Here is a 20,104-nt window from a genome sequence, read left to right on the forward strand (position 1 = left end):
AAACGGCAAGTATATGTGAACATTCGAGGTAGGCTTGAGCAGGCTATACGGACCAGCAAGCGAAAATGCTTCAATCAGAGGCAGACCAAAGACCCTGGGGGACAGTGTACAGGATGGTTATGAAGAAGATGGGAAGGCAAACACCACAACTCACCTGCTCGCATCTTCTGCTTGATACCGTAATGGCGTTCTTCCCCCCGGATAAAGGAGAGCGCAAACAACATAAGCACGCATTGGACATCTACACCATACCTGCGGTAACTGAGGAGGAACTTGCGCAAATTTGCCGAAGAATTGGTGATAACAAAGCATCCGGTCTGGATACTGTTGCCAACAGAGCTCTTAAACTCGCTGTTAATACCAGACGCGACCCGACGACCGCGGTTTATCAGCGTTCTTGAAACATGCATGGTGGAAAGAGTTTTCTCTGACCGGTGGAAGAGGCAAAAACTAGTTTGGCTCCAGAAGACGAATAAGCACCCAGGACACCCATCGTTATATCGCCCGATTTGCCTCATCGACACCGTAGGAAAGATGCTCGAAAGGGTCATCTAAAATAGACTGCTATCATTCAATGAAAGATGGACTAGGGGAACGACAATTTGGATTTCGACAAGCCCACTCAACGATCGACGCCGTAGACGTTGTTTTGAAGCTGGGTCGAGACACGATGTCGTCTAAAAAAGTGATGTGCCGTGGTGACGTTGGTTAAAACGGGTGTTGCGAGTTTTCTGACTAATCCCCTCGACAGGTACATTTCGGAGAGGACACTTTGGTACGACACGGATGAAGGATCCTGTGGAATGCCTTGTACAGTGGGGTACTTGTCTTTCCCGTATCAAAGAAGGCCACGATAATCTTTTTCGCAGATACGGATACGGTTAATATTCGTGTTGGTGGTCCCATCATCACTTCAAACCGGTTATAAAATACCTAGGGGTGATGATTAACACTGAAATCAATTTCAAGAGACACCTGGATGATGCTTCCGAGAAAGCGGCAAATACCTGCATATCATTAGCACCGATGATGCCTAACATTGAAGGTCCAAGATATAGTCGCAGATTACTTGTGGCAGGAGTGGTTCGCGTGTGAGAGTAGTCGGAGGAGGGTAAATATGACTTACCGCTTAGTGGCGCTCAGAATGTGCAGCGTCTTCAGAATAATATCAGGTGGCGCAACGAATGTAATTGCGGGTACGATCTCAATAGACATTCTGGCAAGTGAGATACGCTGCCTGTACGAGAAAAAGAAAATAAATTCTCCTGAAAAGGATGCAAAATACCGAAAAGCGGCAAGGCAAGAGTCGTTAGAGAAATGGTAACAACGGTGGGATGATGCGCAGAGGGGTGGCTGGACTCACACTTTGATCCCCGGTATTAAGGAGTGGATCCAGCAACGACACGACGAAATGAACAACCATGTGGCCCAATTCTTCCCAGGACATGGTAGTTACAAGAAGTATCTCCAGCAATTCAGGCCATATGATTCTCCCTTTTGCCTGAATGTGGTTGCACATCTGAGGAGCATGTTATGTTCCAATATCCACGATTTTTCTCTGAGAGGGGGAGTCTGGAAAACTCCCTGAAAATTAATCTAAGACCGCAGAACATCGTCGCGGAAATGTTGAAGAGAGAGAAACTGGTGTACGCTGAACTTCGCAATCAAAACTTGAAAAGCGGAGCACGCAAGAAGGACACGAAGAACGGAAGGTTTGGTCGCTTAAAGTGCAGTCCACTTCGCGAAGTAATGCTTTACGACGGTTCCGCAGGGAAGGAAGAAGGAGAAAGCGGGGGTGGTTTTAGCGGCTGAGAAATCCAAACGTTGCTGCCACCTGGCGCGGCAGTGTCTTTTTAAGATTTTCACCTTCATTAAAAAAAGAAAAATTAAAATAAAAGACAGACAGACAGAGAACACTGATTCCTACAATGTACTATAGTCTACCTTTACGGTTTTGAATAAAAGGCTCTAACAGACTTCAAGGGCCTAATCCAATATGGATTGTTGCGCCAACGATTATTATTATTATTATCTTGAGAAGGGAAAACCATCAACAGCAACTATTACATTGCGTTATTGGAGTGTTTGGGGATGAAATCGCGCAAAAACGGCCCTCTTTGAAGGAAAAGAACATGCTATTTCATCGAGATTGCAAGATGCACCGTGTCACAAATTAATGAAAACGATGGCAACATGGTATGAATTGGGCTTCCGCATTCACCGTATTCTCCAGGTCTGGTCCCCAGCGACTTTTTCCTGTTCTCGGATCTCAAGAGATGCCTCGCTGGAAGGAAATTTAGCGCTGATGAAGCGGTAATCGCTGAAATTCACGCCGATTTTGAGGCTAAGGACAAATCGTACTTTAAAAATGGCATCGAAACATTGTATAATCGCTATAGTCGTTGTATCGCCCTCGAAGGCAACTATATTGAATAATAAAATTTTTGTTTCAGCCCACCTGGTATCTGTGTAGTTCTGGGCATCAAAAACGTCTTCAGCAGAGGGAGGGATCAGGAACACAATCGCCTTTTGGGTGGGTAAAATGCGGAAAAGCTAGTCGTTGGAGGTACCAACAGATACCAATCCTATATAGACCATAAACCAAGCTTGTTTACAGGACAGCACGATGATTAGCTGGTTTCCCTACTGAAGGCACCAACCCCCGCTTTTAAACCGGTGGACATTTATTTGCTTTTATTTATTTGACGTATTGGGGGCTTTCTAAACTAGCGATTTCAGTTATCCACCAACGCATAGGCAACTTTGCGTAAAAGAGTCTCTTTTTAGACACTGACACATCCAAACTACTGTGTTTATATTCACCGAGATAATGACGATTTTTCCAACAGAACTTCGGAAAATATACCTACATCAATTTGCCTCACGCTCTTCCTAGTAACTACCCACCGGACGAATTTCGCTGTAGTACTGATAAGGACAATGCAACCTCCTTAACGGTTGCCGCTAGCACTTGTGTTTCATCAGATACTGATTGGCCCATAACCACGCGAGCCCTAGTGCCGCAGTTTTCTTTAAGTAGGAGTCTCCTTTTTGTATTTCACACCTCGTCCCCAAGGTGCCTAGTTTATGACATGATAACCAAGGGTTCGTTAAGTTTGGAACTTCTATATAATTTTGCTAGGTTACCATAGGTGCAAAATATGAAGCACCTTATCAGAACGTGTTCCATATATCCTTCAGATAATCCAACTGAATTTCATTTTCGCACTACTGAAAAGCTGTTTTGTTGGCTTCCCGGAAAAGCTGAAAATTTTTTCCGTCCTCTTCAGCTACCAGATGCGACTTCCGTCTCCAGATCGGTTAGAGCTGGTTAAGTCTACTTGATTATTTCGTATAAAAGAAGAACAAGGATCCTTGACACAATTTAAGCAAACATACCGATGGTGCGAATTCACCGAGTATTTTCCACGTCTACCTTAGCGTCTCCAGACTTAATGCTATTGTCGGTTTGACAAAGGATCTATTCAATTTAACAAATAATAGAGAAAAAATAAATTTTAGTTACTTATTATCCTTAGAGGGATGAACAGTACGAAACTAGGAAAAGAGACTGAGTCGAAGGAACCAAGCTATAGAGTGCTGTATGATTTGAAGGGAGCATGGGGATTGAGCTTTTGCTCTCGCAGCTCTGCGCAAGGAGGCAGAGCTATCTACATAGCAATTACAAACTTTAAAAAGGGATATCAAAGGAAGATTCAGTATTGTTGTGACGGAAATTGAGAGTTCTTTTAATAAAAAGGGATCGGGTGAATTTGCACTAAACAACTTCAAGAACGATCCAGCCACAGTTTTGAACGGAAAACGAAATTGCAGAACAATATGCAAGGATGTTTCTAACGACCGAGTAGAAAAGTATTAAGAAGTGCTGTGTTGGGACAAACTGAGAACTGGAAGAGGAACATTTGATAAAACTCAGTGTTTCAGAAGCCCGATTGATGATGGTGACGAAGTGGATATTCTCAGATCATGAAAGGATCTCAAATGTGGTACGGGTTATCCATCAAGAGAGTAGGAAATGGAGTTGGGATAAGATTTAAGCGAAAAGTATATATGTGCCACTTGATTCACCGAGCACTAGAGTATGTAGGTTTAATTCGAAAGGAACACAGTCCAGCAGACGAAGTAGGCAAATAATTTGAGGTTATCTGCGCAAAGTAAACATGGGTAGGCAAGGAGATGTATCGTGAGCACTTCGCCCAAGTGCAGACATGGGAAGTTTTGCGAGTGGCGTCTGCTTATCGTACTGTCTTAGATCCGGGTGTAATGGTGATTGCGGAGGTCATCATCATTGCCTTTCTTACTAGAAAAGGAAAAGCCATCTACATCCGCAAGGACGAAGATTTAAGAGAAGTGGTTTCCTGGGAAGAACACCAACGCACACTTACCGAGTGGTATCTCTCTTAGCAAACTGACTCAAGAGGCAAATAGCTTATCTAAAGTAATGTGTGAAACGGTTCCACGCAGGTTGCCTACCTATTAATCTAGAGAGAGATACTATGCTCAAGCAAGCCTATAACCATCAGAAACATTAGTATATTCCTTACTTCCAGATCTTTCAACTTTGCATCTGGTATTAACTGTTCTCCCAGGCACTTCGACCTACTTTGCACAAGTGCCGGATACTGTCCCCGAACGTGTACAGATGTTTCATCACACTCCACACAGAACTTGTGGGCAGTGTCCGTAGATATCCCTTAGGAGATAGTTTAGGCGACAGTGACCAGTGAGAATTCTCACTATGAGGTTTAGGCAATTCTTTGTGCGCTTAGGTTCGTATCCCCCAATAAACACCTTGAACTGCTCCATCCCTGGTAGGCCCACCCAGTATAGTTCCTTCAACCGTTGCCCTTCATTTCTTACTGTCATAGCTATGAAACCGTTTCCGATTCCACAGAAGGGTTCTGGCGCGTGTAAAGGCGTCCCTATTCCCTTCTTCACTAGTTCGTCCGCTGCCTCGCTGCCTTCCAACCCAGCATGGTCTGGAACCCAGAGTATCTAGACCTTGTTGGACGAGCCGAGTGTATTTAGTCTCTAAAGGCATTTTCATAACAGTAGAAATCACCTGGTTGGACCTAAGTGCCTTGATCGTTGCTTGGCTATCGGTGGGAAAAGCAACCATCTGCGCTCTGTAGTTCCTCTGGAGATTAAAGGAGGCACATATGCCTATTGCGTATATTTCCGCCTGGAATATACTAGTGTACCTGTGCATTGGCTCGAAGTAGATTTTCCTGGACCAATGACACTGGCATCCGCTGTCTCTACTGTGAGGGATCCGTCAGTGTACAAAGTAATCAGTTGCTGGTTTAAGCCGTATGTCGCAGCCACGCTCTCCCAGTTTGCCTTGTTACTCCAACATGTTTCAAACTACTTATCGAAGTGAAACCTCGTTGTCATGTATGTATGTCCCTTGGTATCAGTAATTCGGGATATCGCCTAGAAAGAATACCAATCTTCCTTCGGTTTAAGCAGCTCGCCGCCTCACTGATACTCCCGGCCAAGGTGGCAATAACTAGAAGTGGGAATGGTAGAGCACTTAGGGTTGAGGCTTAGGGACATCAGAGATAGGAGGGAAGGAACTGGATAGGTTAGCATGAAAAGAAACTCACTTAGTCTTCACTTAGTAGAGGCGTAAATGTTGCAGGGATCGAGGAAGTGAAGACGGAAGAGAAGTAAAACAGAGTAGATGACAGGAATATTCTCGAGAACTGATTGCAGGGCCAGAAAGAAATGGTGGAAGGATTGAATGGGATTACGGGGAAAAAATTGGAAATCACCAAAACAAGTGGAAATCACAGCAAGTTATGGCGACATCAATTATCGTTAATGCCCTATTTTAGTCTTTGATTTCAAAACAATTTTAGAAAGCAAACATATCTTTCGTAATGTGTGTTTCCCGTGAAGGTTTTCGCAATGCTCAGTGGTGAACTGGGTTATATACGAACGCAGATTTGCGGAAGAGAGCGGATGTAACATGGAAGGAAACCAGAAAGGATGTAACAATGACTAACAGCTTGATTTCACGTTAATTTACAAAAGTCTGGGTACTCTTCCACCCCCATTACACCATTTTTAATGTCCATAGAGATATTAAGCTGGACGATGCTCTCAGCACAAATTTTGTATAAGACTACTCTGCGCTTTTCAAATAACCTTTCTTTCTCTTCTTTTGATTACGGCATTGGGTCTATCCTCTTCGGTGTGGTAATTTGTGTCACCTCCTGGTTGTCGGCCCAATGGACATTTTCCCCGAAGAGGTGAATCCTGCTGCTTTTTATTCTTTATGTGACCCATGTGCCGCTTTCGGATTCTCATTTTTCCATCTACCACTACAATAGTTCCTGCCCCCTTCTTGAAGTGTCCTTCTGTATCTTTCAGAAGATGCCTTTACATTGTGTGCCTCCGCTTCTTGCACAAGGGTATTTGGTGTATTTGGTGGAGTTTCCCATTTAAGTTGCGACAACTGATGAGCGTGGTATACTGAGAGATTATGAATACAAAATTCACATTTTTATTGTGTTTATTTCAGTCCTTTTGGGTGAATAAAGCATTGCATTGTAATACACTGAGCCTCACATATCATCGAAAGGTTGGACAGCTTAGATTTTCAAACCATCTCTGTGAGCAAATGTCTTTCACATTAATACATACATCACTAAGCCACGGGTAAAGTAACTCCTACCACCTGAATCCTGGAAATATATCATCCTATATTGAGTTGGCAAATAGGCCACTAGTTAAACTTTGCTGCGGCGAAAGAGGGTTTATTCAAAGTAACTTGATTTTCCCATGAGGCGTGAAACATCTAACGAACGAATTTAGGCTTTCTTTTCTTCAGAACAGGATACACGACAGCCTGATTACACGTAAAGGAAAGCCAGCAAAGTGGAAGAGACGTCTAGTCCCAGAGCAATAAGAAACTTCTACAATTCCTTATCCAATTTTTAAAATTTATGCAAAAACATTTTTGAAGCATGTGCCGAAGGACTACTACCACGAGCCTGGCAAAGTAAATCTTTTGAGGAAGTATCGACTATGAATAAGAGTTGAGCTACGAAAATCCCAAGAACGATGACAACAAAAGCTTCCCTAATTTTATTTACTGCACGCCTAATGGAAAAATAAGCTCAATTTGGCATGAAAGGCCTACGCAGAATACACAGAGTAACAGCGCCTTCATCCCCCTTACACAAAAAACTCTAAAGTATAATAGCCTCCAACATAAACATGTATTCGTTTTCATATGTATTTGAATATATGTCTCGAGCGTCTATCATTACCGCCGTCATTTCCTTCAGCTCCCTCCGTGGTTCGTTAGAAGACGAACCCAAGGGTGACAAATTGAAAATAGAATGCCAGCAGCGTAACACGATAGAATGTCCTGACAGTCGGAAAGTCTGTCAGGTTCTTCCTATTTATCAGACAACTATAAAGGAGAGAGCGAAAATTAGATTTCTTTTCTAGGTCGTTTGTCTTGGCGGGAAAATGTATCTGTACGAATGGATGAATGTAGGTCATTCGGTGAAAGGATACGTGTATCAGCGTCAAAGGAGGTAGGAGATAGGCCTGTGAGGGGTAAAAGGAAGTCAATGTAAATTCAAAATTTGATTTAACTCCATTGCTGATAGTCACTCCCGTAAATATTTGCGAATAGCGAGTGGAGCTTCTTAGGTGGAAGATGATATCTTCATTTGGCCTGCACGGATTGTGAGAATACCAGGATACTCAGGAGGAATTCGTGACTATGCAATACCAATGAAACGAACAATTAAATTACGAGAATTGGGAGTTGCCTTCTGAATTCCATAACTTTGATGGACATAGAATAAGACAGCAAGGATGAGGTGAACACTAATAGATTTTTCAGATTTTTTACACTTCTGACAATTTTGACTGAAGACGTCTGGCCAAATTCCTTGGAGTATCCTAGTCTTATTTAATGTTGGCTGTACAAGAAATAAACTTATTTCCATGAGATATTCAAAGGGACGTTCTAAAGGAGAAGTCTAGAGTCGCTTCTAACCGTAACTCACGTCTGGAGAAAGAACGAAAAAAGACCAGGTATTCAACTAGCGTCACAGTTAAGGGTATGAAAGGATGGTTTGCAAAGCTCAATCCGAATGCAGATAAATAAAAGCATATTTTCCTTAAGACAGGCAACAAGGGAAACATCTGAAGGCATCTATGAATAAGCTCTCGTTCTCCTCTTAATACGCACAACAGAAGTACTTTGTTTCATACGTTATTATGTGAAATGGTGAAATGTCGTCTTACTAAGCAAAGGAACATTATTCATGCCGTCAGGAAGGGAAATCCCATGAATAATGACTACTAGCAGCTTCAGCTTTGCCCTGTTTGGGCTCCACTGCCTCGCATTATGAGAAGCACCAACCGCACATCTGAGGGTACCGTTTCTAAGCCGTACAAAGTCCTTCTGTGTCTTCTTCCATTTCTTCCATTCAGATGGTCTGTGTAACTAACCTAACCAACCTCATACAGTGCCATATTCTCAAATAGCTCCTCACTTGGTTGGAACTTTTGAAGCGATGTCAACAAAAGTCCATTTCAGGTATTTTTGAGCTCCCAGCGTCTGACGGGAAGGTGAGTGCTTATCTTGCCTTTCGGGGTTGCACAGCTTCCGTGTTGAGACCTGAAAGATATTAGAAGTCCTGTTTCCATTTCGAGCTCTTCCCGGTGGCGCTAAACATACGCCCATGACTTATTCATTTTTCCATTAATCGTCAAGAAAGGAAGTGATAAATAGCGAAGTGTAAATAAGCTCGAAACTTGTGTCTTGTGTTTTGTCCAGATGGAATCATTGTGGGAGGTAAAGACGTGTCGGAGTTAAAAGGAGCATTTTTCTGTTCCGTAGTGTGTCTAGTATGTGCCATATTTTTGGTATTGCGACGTGAGATGTTTAGGTGCAACGAAAGCATTTATATGATGACGGCAAAAAGAAAAAGGATAAATGAGATGTGACAGTAGAATGAGCCTGGACGTCTTTCATGTTCCCTTTGTGTTTTGAGGTGCATTCGGCTGGCTTCCTGCGAGAAGATTGCGGATTTGTTGGGTGTTAGTTACTCCATTGTTAGAGCTTAGGGTAAATTCTTCCTGAAGAGAATGGCAAAATTAAATAAAAATCTAATGTGCACACGCAAAAAGCCACATAATGCACCATTAGGGAAGGCCGAATTCAGGACTTAACCGCAACCTCTGTTATCCATTCAAATAATGTACACATATCCGCATATCCATACTCATGATAAAAGGAGGACAAAAAAAAAACCGCGACGAAATCCAGAACTAGTCCGTATTTTTCGAAGGATGACAAGGGACCCCTTTTTTGGGAAAACCAAGCACAGTGTCATGTCATGTACCTTTGCTTCTAAACGTACACTCGGCACCAGCCAACATCCTCCTCCCAACAATGAAGAACGTTTCTTCAATACATCAAGATGAACAAAAAGCAAATTCTCCCACTTCCAAATATGACAGCTGAAACGAGAAAGTGTGCAATAGCTGGACAACTATGTTAAGTACACACTTATGTTACATACCTTCATTTACAACCTAATACCTATGGTCAATCAGCTTCTTCCTCGCTACAAGAGAGAAAAGACCAGTGGCTGCACGTCAAAAATTGCGAAAGGAATCGATATTTAAATAAAGTCGGGAGGGTTTCCAAAAGCTCGAGCGGGACAACCTTTCGACTTTCAACCGACAAAGCCGTACCTTAAAATCCAAAGGAAAACTGCAAGATCTAAAACCTCCAACAATAAACAAATGAAACTCAAGCAAGACGCATCTCCAGCCACGTATGAGAGGCTTCCCTTGTGGAGTCCACACTTCAACCTCAGCACAATATCAAACAAACTTTCAAGAATGACTTCTATGGTTAGCTACTTATGAAAGGATATACAAGTCCAGTCTACTAGGTGGGCTTGAGTAAGGATTTAGGGGAAAAGCCCCCATGTTGGATATCATTAGCAAGGACAATGGAAGTTGGGAGATGACCAAAATGACCATTGATCCAGTATTTTTTTAAGTTCCCCGTTTAGCACCACGTTCTTTTGGAAAATGATGTACGATATTCTTTTCGTATTTCAAAGCGATTCCCCATATTTCCGAACCTGATTAACAGAAAGGACAAACGCGGGTCAGCGGGGTACTGCTCGTAGGTGTCAGCTTTGCCAATAACCTTTAAGTTTTGAGGTAGCTAGTTAAACAGGGTCAACCCAGTTGATCGCTTCGATTATTCCTCAGTTTACTTAGTCAATACAAAGTTCCTACCTATGAACTTACATCTAGGCTAGAAGAATCGAAAAAGGGAACTGTAGCACGTCCATTGGAACCAACGTACCTCGTAGCGTTCAAATGCCAACTTACTATAAATGAAAGGTTAGTATCCATAACAGCGGATATCCGTCGTACTTCTGGGCTGTCTTCTGGAAACCGACTCTTTCGGTAGCGTAATTTTTCAGTAGGCAAGCGCTAAGTTTACTATAAGCGACATTTCGATGGATCGCAGCGCATGCATTCAATGAGCTCAGAGTGTTTCGAGGCCAGAATCCTATAAAAGCAAACTGGATTGGAAAAAGGCATCCCATTCCACTAGGATGACCTCGATATTTGTACGACTAGACCCATCATGTGGTCAAGTGACAATTAAGTCCCGAATCAGTACTTCCCTTCCCACCTCCTTTCTGTCATACAAAATTGTCATATCGTTTATTGATATAAAGTCAAAGGTTTAGGATTTGAAAAAGTAGAACTAAGTCAACAAAAATGTTTCTGATATATACGGTTGCCATTTACCCCTTAGCGGCAGCATTTTAGTTAGCCCATAAGGAGTAGGACATGAAAACCTAGTAGGGCTTTTAACGGGACACTGCTCCTTAAATCGGAAATCGGAGTGGTCGTCTCGGCCGCAGCCTATGCGAGGAGGAGAAAGAGGCGACCCTGCACTTCATGTGCAGCTGCCCGGCCTCCGCAGACTTCAGACGAAGATATCTTGGTAATGTTTTCTTCAACGAGGAGTTTTCGCATGTTCTGTCTCTGAAGAATTCTTTCAGATTCGTGGAAGCCTGCGAATGCCGTCGGCGAGAGACTAATGAATATGCGATCTACAAGGATACTACAATAGACCTGGCAAAGGTTTGAATGCGGCTCTTCCCACCAAAATAAGCTAACTAAATAACTACCCCTTAGCATGGTATGGGGCGCCCACGACGCCTATGCGCCATTATTCGCTACTCTTTAAAGAACACTTGAACTCCGAAATGCTTGCACCCCCGCCCTCCCCTTTAATGTTCTGAGCCATTTACACTTGAGGGTAAGCACTAGTCGGAAATTCTGTGAGGATGGATTCCACTGCTTGGCATAGCCAGCAATGCCACTGTCGCCCCTCCTTAATGTTCGACCTATCCATAGCTACTTCCGCTTTCTCATCTGCTTCACGGGCAGCTCTCTTGTATGCCGATCAAGTCCCTTACTCGGACGGTATCAGGCCACCGTAGCATGATATGTCGTAGATCAATATTAATGAAAGTTTGAAGCGTCTAAGTGACAGCGAGGGTCACCCTCCGTGTGTTTTTCTTATATATCAGCAAAGGGAAAACATTAGAACAGAACAGTCTCAATTTGAAATTAATGATTTTACAGATGGCATCGAAGGCAGATCGCTGTTTATCCGTAGGAAGATATGCAAACAGCAGCCTCTGAGATATGCAAACAGAGAAAATTGATGTCTTTAACGTAACCGATCAGCTCCTTCTTCCATTCTTTGGGGAATCTCGCGGATTTCCAGGATTGCCATATGAATGGAGTTAGCAGATCTGCAGAAACTGCAGCAGCAGCACTGTGAGGAGATCTTCAAGCCCGACAACTTTGGTTCGTTTGGGTCGACTGATCGCCAAGATGATTTCTCTTCTGTCTGGAAGAACAGTCCGCACCCGCATGTTACGTTTACTAGTAATTTTATATACAAGACTCGGAACTTCACTGGATGTAAAACGGTTAAGAACCGTGGTGAAGTATTCCTTTCACCTTGTCAGTTGTAAGTTATCGTAACGTCCTTGACAGGACCATCAAAAGGGCTCTGATCACATGCATGCTCTTTCCTGATGCGGTGCACACTTCGATAATTGTGTTGTATGGAATATTCCGCTTCCCTGATCAGCAAAATGAAAGCTTCCCTTATGTCATAGAGCATACTAAGTTGAATTTCTCGACGTTTCACACGGTATCGGAGTTCGAGCGTGTCACGTCCGCTATCGTTCACAGCGGTCAATTGAGACTTCATCCCCTTCCGTCCATCGATCCGCTTCCACGATCACACAGTCAACCAGATTTTATGACGTTCTTTCGGAACATAGCCGATGACCTGCGTAGCACCCGAAAAAAACCATTTTTGATGCGGCCCAATGCTCATCGGTATTTTTAGGCAGGTTATTCAGTGTATCTGCCAGCCGGTCAGCAGCTGTATTTCACAAGCGATCGATGTTGAATTTGGGAGGTGGCAGCTCCCCAACCTTGCGAGAAATGGCGGACGTAACTAGTAAGCTGATGTCAGCGTCTCTCTTGTTACGTACATCCAGAAGACAACTACTAAATTAACTGCAAAATGGTTGATCTCTCCTAAGGTGTCGTTCAGTTGAAACCTGAGCAATCTTATGACAAGCTGTGTGCTCGAACAATGTCCCATCAATGACAAGACGGTGGAAGTTGCAGTAACCCACGAATACCTCCATTATCGTTACGGTCACCAAGACCTTGTTTTCCTATAACATGCCCGAGCAAGGTGTATTCAGATACAACCTTGGCATTCAGATCACCCATTACAATCACAATGTCACCTTTAAGAAACCTCCCCTGAACTGCGTTTAGCAGCTCGTAAAAAGCATAATTCTCCATTACATCTCTATTGGTGCGTAACATAGTACAATTGTGATGCTCCTTAACCTGGACCGATATCTTCTATCAGAAGCCGACTTCTAGGTAAAGAGAGTGCACCTTGCGGTACCCGTCAGAACCAACCCGAAACCGGATCAGCGTCTGCTACCACTTGGATTTCTAGACTACTGAAGCACATTGACATAAGTGTGCAGGAAGGAATGGAGTATTCTTCAGAGTCTAACCATCTTGCTTCGAATGTCTAGTTTATGTCGCTGGAATTCCCGCTCGATTTGGAAAAGACGAGCACTATGAGGACCTTCGATATCGTAATCGAGGAGCGTGTGCACATTCCAGAAACCAATGATAATCCGTTTTCGATAGCCAAAGGTGGTAGCCGTGAGGTCAGTCCCTATCCGAGGCTTTGTTGACGTTTCGGTAGCAGTAAAGTTTCAAAGTTACAGGTTGCTAGCCCACAAATGTATACTCCCTTTAGCCGTCTCTTACGACAAGCAAGGAAGACTTTGAGTGTATTCTTAAGCCCCCCACTCACAGGGCGCCAGGTTAAATTAACCAACCTTAAATATTGTATAGCCACTCATGATGTGCTATCGCTGACGACCATTATCGTTGAAAGATCACCATAATAGGCGATCCCCGTGAAATATTTGGGAATAATGCGTTAGTAACAAACTTCATAGATAGAGGCAAGTGACAACCAAGGCCGATAGGAAATTATGAGGTGGGTTTTAACTGAATATGTGCTAGTAGGATAGTTGATAGGGCTGGAGAATATCCTTGGCAGACTAAGCTTATATTCGAGAGGACGCAGGCCAAAGTTCGCTACTATTGTCTGCAAAGACCTCAAAATGGAAGCGTGTTTATAAATGCAATGGAGGACTTTCTTCTGCAGGTTTTCACTAAGAAATGTGAATATGAATGGGGAGACTGGCAGGCCAAAGACAAATGCGTAACATACTTCTCAGCGAGAGACCCAGTTTGTGGCTTTATGGTTGCCATTGACCCTTAAATTGGGTATACCGCATGCTTATGCGCCGGTTTAACGAAATGTGCTTCAACTTTTTTTAGCCCTTCCCAGAAAGCTTGCATCCTATGTTTCTAAAGCCACCTCGTCAGCCATATCGATATAGAAGATCCAATTGCATGACATAACCTTTAAGGGAGTAGTTGCCCTTTCGCAATTTGTGGCCTATCCATTTCCTTCTTCTAGTCAGCACGTCCATGGATATCCAGCCTATATGCGCATGGAATGCAGCATTGGGAGAACAACCTCAATTTGAAGTTGGTGTTGAGACAGCTGAATGTCCAGGTTTTTAATCGAACAACGAAAGTAGATCTACCGCTACTAATGCGTCGAGCTTGATGCTGCGGTCTGCAGAAACAACGCTTCCTTAGGTATATGAAATGTTGGTTTTAACCAAGGCACCACAGAGACCGACTCCGAAGCATATATGTATATATATATATATATTCCTTCAATTGTCCCACTCAAGGCGGGGCTCCTTTTCAAAACATTAACTATTTTGCGCTTCTCCCACTCCCGGTGGAAAATCGACGTTAGATCGTAAGAGACTAATCGTTCCTGTTCTGCAAACCCTTCCGTGATGCGGTATACGCAGCGAAGTTGCTCTTGTTTGCAGCAGCTTCTGCTTCCCTAATTCACGTTGCAGGAGGATTCATTTTGGCACGGTCACCAATCCACCTCCACGTTTCCATATTCTTATGACGTCATTTTTGAACGAGGCCAGGCTAAGGATAGTATTCATGATGGCCTGATTCTCATCACTTTCCCCTCACTGATTATTATCGTTTGCGCAGCAAGAAAGTTTTCCAACTGCTGGACGATAGGCGGTGCATGGGAAAGGTCCGTATTGGGGGTCCGACGATCTGCCCACTGCGAACAGATAATTTGTACGCATTTTGATTACATTCAAAAGAGAACTCTTAAATCTACTGCAGATCGCGATATAGTCGATTTGATTAAATGTGCATTGCCGATTAGTCCAAACCAAACCGATCTGGTGGCAGACTCTTTATTCAAATACTGTTTCACCGATGGTAAGGTGGCCTAAGTTGCAGAAATCCAGAAGCCTTTTGCCGTTGTTGGTATGGCTACCAAGAGAATGCCTTCCATCATATACCCGCGCTAAGTATTGTCAGAGCCTATCTTGGCATTCTCAAAGCTTCTCCTGAACTACGAGTCGTTGTCCATTCCTTTTCGACTATATTGGATGTTGCCGTTAGTATGTAGCACTGCACAATTAAGATGCTGGACCAGAATCCCACACTGAAGATCCTATCAGAAACCGGTTCCCAAGTCATGTTCTCTTTTCAATTCTCCCCGAACTTCCTACATTTATTTGAAGCACTCTGAGAGAGTTGTGCTAAACTGAAAATTTCACTCACCTATTTTGATTGCAAATCCGCTTTTCTGTCAGTCTCTGCTTCCACCATTTTCAAACTTCACCCACCTTACTATTATGGCGAGGTGGCGCACCTCACCTTTCTAGTAAAAGGTATACAATGTCACTGAATTGAGCAAAAAGGGAGCATTGCTATGGTCGTTGCGAAAAGTGAATTAACAACGAATTAACGTCTCCGTCCCTAGTAGTGGCTTCTATATGACGTATATCTTTACTTTGGGAACAATTTTTTTCCTTCTTCAGTTCTCGATATTTTTCCCGAAATATCGATATAAACGAATTAATGTTGATGCCATAAACTGCTGAGGCCTTCACAGCTGTGGGAAGAGCAATTTGCGAGTTTGCGACATGGTCCCCTAGAGATCCACGTGCAACCGCCTCACTTAAAAGCTCTTGCGATCGGGTCTTGCTATTCGAGGACTAAATCTTCCTCGATTTGGTGCAGGTGGAGAACCTTCTCCATGTTCGCCACACTTGACAGTCGATAGTGGGATCCCGACTGCGCAACAACTGATTCCCGGATTTCTTTCCGTCCGAAAAGGGGAAAACCTTGCTTAATTTGGTCACTTGAGGTACTGGCTACCAACCAACACCAATGATATCAATTATGATGAAGTTGTCTGTTTCCAATTTCTATAGAGTCAATTCATTACAAACGGTTTGAAGCAAGTATGCAAGGTTCGGAGGAAACTGTCACGTCAACCAGAATGTAACTGGAGCGTCAGACCTGCGTTCTATCGAGAAATGAGCATCGATTCTTGAAGCAAGGATGACTTAAGGAGGTAGGTAAACTAACAGAAAATGTTGTGAACTAACTCAACTGTCAAATGGGATAAAGGCTCTAGACGACGAAAATGGTTTCGTTCAAATTGAGGGGATCAAAAGTTCAGGCAGAACGGCTTTCATTCAGAAAGTGTGTTGTCAACAGGGGAGGGTTATCACTAATGTGGGTTCTATGGAATACCGTGGGCGTTTAATTTCAGTTGCATTCAAATGATACTCCTTTTCTTAATTAACTCCTCCCCCCTTTCCCGAACTCACATATTAAAGGGTCTATTTTCAGGTGATTGCTTTTGAGTACAGCGTCAACGCCGTGTTTGTTTTTTTTTAAGAAGAAAATCATGCTTTGTAAATACTATCTTATTCTTCCCAGAGAATCACAGCATCTACGAGCATTACCTCGATTCGAACCCGAAAAGTGAGGGCGAGATTGCGAAGTTCAACCACCTTTGCAATCGGACCGTCCTACGTACATTTTAATCAACGCATTACTCAAAATGGTGGGCAATTGAAAATATCCTAATTCCGAACCGTAGCTTTAAATACTTTTCTTTCAAAAACTGTTTAAAGAAAAGTGCAAACACTTCCACAATCTTAACTGAAATTCTTTTCAAATTGAAAAGAGAGATACTTTTTCTATGCGAAGTATAAACGACAGCTGGAGGAAGTAAGGTGCGGAAGAGTCCGATAGGACTCATTTCAGCGTCAACACCTTCTGAAGTTACGAGAGCGCAAAAAGAACGCGGAAGTGCTTTTCCGGAGGCTTCGCTTATAGATATCCCTTTGTGGCGTTTCCACTCCCGAGCTAAGTGTCTTTTTCCTTTCTAGGATTTTAAGTTACTCTCTCTAAACGTCTTTGTTACTTCGTCGCAGTCAAAATTGATGTTCCTTCCGGAAGACGACGAACAAAATGAACCAGTTCCATTATATATCGAGAAAAAGGCCCGTTTCTCCCCTCGAAAACTAGAAGGACAATTTATCTGTGCGTAGTGCCGGAGAGGGGGGGGGGGTGGTGATTTCGCAATGCCTTTAGCCTCTTTCAGAAGCAAGCAAGTCAGATAATTCTCTACAACGAAGAACAGGAAAGAATTTTTTATTTGACTTTCTTTCTTATCCTCGGGATCCCCATTCTAAGCCCCAGACATTCCATTGTGTGTTCTTCCCCCTTTCAATTGATAGCAGTGCGGCTTCAGCGTTAAATGTAGGGTGAAATTTAATTTCGGTTGGTTTTTCTTTTTTTAAAGAGTGCGACGCATCAGCACGTCCTTTGAAGTGGAACCATTCGAGAATTGCTCAAGAGATAGCAGTTGGTTGGGAATAGGGGCGGGGAGTTCGTAGGAAAACTGTCGAGCTTGCTGGGCTGTTATATTCCGTTCTGAGAATATTTTAATGTCTAATTTTTGCTTGATTGAAATTTATGGTAATATTTTTCGGAATTTTTCAGCGGACATCGTATTACGTCATAATGGGGTAGCGGGTTTGGGTAATCCTATATTCATGGACAGTATCTTTTATGGTCAGGAATCTGAAATATTCCCGGATTTTTGACAGCTTTGCAATTTGAGAAGTTTTTATTCAACCACATCACGTTTGCCCACTCGAGCTTAGGAATATTAAAAGTTAGTCGTGTGCCAAGATCCTCAACCTCTACTCTTTCATCACTGACTTACCTTAAATATTAGACGGATTTGCTGGTAAATTCAGAGTGTGTGCGAGTCTGCAAGAAATGAGAGAAAATATTTTATTAATTGTCGAGTATAAACAATTTTATGAACGTTATATACATATATTCAAGTATGGAGAAAAGTCCTAAATTGTGAGCCAGCCCCTAGGCTCTGTCTCCTTTGAAGTGGTGAGAGCCGGCAAATAAATCAATTGTACAGAAAACTTCCAAAAAACGAAGATAACCACAAGAGAACCAAATGAGCAAAAATCAAAGAGCCTGTGAAGTCGAATGGAACTTCAAGGAAGCAGATGATTCTTACAAAAAAAAACACAACGGCTACACAACGGGAAGGGATCACAGGGTCCAAAGTCTCCCCAAAAAAAGGGCAAGAAATATATGCAACAACCGAAGAATTATATAATTATATAAGGGAACATTCAACATCTGCGAGCCGCTACGGTCACGCTGCTCCCAGGGCAGAGGTGGGGCAGCGTCTGACGATTTGCCTCTGCCCTGGTAAGAAACCGTAAAGCCGTCGTCGCTTGACTTTTTTTAACTGAAGAAGGTTACCGCCGGGGAAATATTGGAAACATATCGAGATTTCCTAAGCAATCGCGGAAGCCGAAGGGGCAGCATCGGGCAATGAAGTGTTCCTGATGCCCATTAAGGAAAAGAAGCTAGACAACCTAGATTTCGATATCATAAAGCTCAAGGCAGCCAGCAAGTTATAGGATACTATCATGTTGGAGGAAGAACCGATAGCTCAGGCAAGCCTGTACTGTGAGAAAGCTGGATCACCAGTAATTGCAAATGCAATTTCCGGGAATAACATTCAAATACTGCGGCCTCACGAACCCTGGGAGAACCGAGAAGAGGGAAGAAGTATGCAGGTAACTAAGGATTCTGTCAAAAACCCGAAGGTTGCACCATTCTTAAATCCAAGTTAAAATATTTAGCGTTCTTAAGCAGAGATCTCGTGAGTATTTCACTGTTAGCCGGCGCGAAAACTCAAAAGACAGTCGTGGCAACGGGCTACTTCTAAGGGAAGACGCCACCACATCTGCTTCACCACGATGTCAATTCAGATCACGAGGCCTGGGGAAATAGCAAAACCGATCGGAGAGGTTCGTTTCAAATTTACTGCAGCAACAGGCTAGAAGTATATATTCCAGAAAAGCAGCTTGGGATTTTTATATAAGGCAGCTCAGCAATAGCAGTGCTCATCCAGAGGTAGACAGTGATATCAGGAACGAACTGAAACTAGAGGCAGTGGCGGAAGGCCTAAAGAGAGAGAGAGATCATGCCCGGAACTTTCCTAAAGATAGTAAAGGCTGGATTCCCTTGGAGTACACACCAATGCAGGTAAATGAACATTTTTTGTTCCCAATACGGCCGAAATGGGTTCTTTTCACCTTGCATCTACGGAACGAATTTGCCTGACATTATTTGTTCTGAAAATGTAGATATTGAATAACCACACAAGAACTAAAGAAGAAGTGAAAAATATAGAAATTAAGGACAAGGTTCAGGACAATTCGGCCAATAATCCAGCCCGGAGCAATGCTGACTAGTTAACAACAACCACCGCGTTCTATGAGGAACTGGGTACATGCTCAAGGCCTCATGTTTCCCCTCAAACCAAATCCCTATGCATCTACAGGCCCTTCGAAAATTCGTCCCTGCGGCGTTTCCAAAACTTAAGCGTATGTATGCTCCTCGATATAAATAGCATGCCAGATTACACACATTTCTTTTGCCGGAATCATGCCCGACACCACCAGCACTTCCTCGTCTGACGTAGTTCTAAGGCACTGTAAACCCTGAGAGCCCTCAGCGAGCAAACGGAATTCACCGACTTGCCTGTCTAAGAGCTTACATGCGCCTTCGCCTACGTATTCTGACTAGCAGCAATCTCTTACAGCGTTCCGACCCATCCACATTCAGGGTCAATCATTTCTCCCAGGTATTTGATAGTTTGTTTAGAGACGACCCTACGCCCAGTGCCTTCCATTTCATTTCTTTCTCCTTTCTACAATTCGTCATTAAGCCCACTTTCGCCCTTTTATCCTCCAGTGTCAGCCTGGCTCTTTGCGGCTCATTGGGTTTGGGAAGCAATACCAACTGTTGCTGAGCAAGGAATGCTCGCAATAACGCCGCCTTGTTATTGCCGATACCACCACACATGCTGCAGCTCTTCCTTGGTAAGAAAAGGTACCATATACTCGAAGAATTGGGCTACCATATCCCTTACGTTGTCCCGGTGGTAAGGAAGCAGAGTGGCAACTACTTCTTTCAGAAGGCATGT

General features: G+C 43.2%; 1 protein-coding gene across 1 annotated transcript in view; it reads right to left on the reverse strand.

Moving 5' to 3' along the window:
* Positions 1 to 17,839, reverse strand: part of LOC119653028 — a 330,936-nt gene extending 313,097 nt beyond the window's left edge. Inside the window, exon 1 of the mRNA XM_038057473.1 lies at positions 17,804 to 17,839. The gene's annotated coding sequence lies outside the window, so the exon portion shown is untranslated. The remainder of the gene's footprint in view (positions 1 to 17,803) is intronic.
* Positions 17,840 to 20,104: the final 2,265 nt, after the last annotated feature.

Source organism: Hermetia illucens, chromosome 3 (genome assembly GCF_905115235.1).
Source record: "Hermetia illucens chromosome 3, iHerIll2.2.curated.20191125, whole genome shotgun sequence".
NCBI lineage: Eukaryota > Metazoa > Arthropoda > Insecta > Diptera > Stratiomyidae > Hermetia > Hermetia illucens.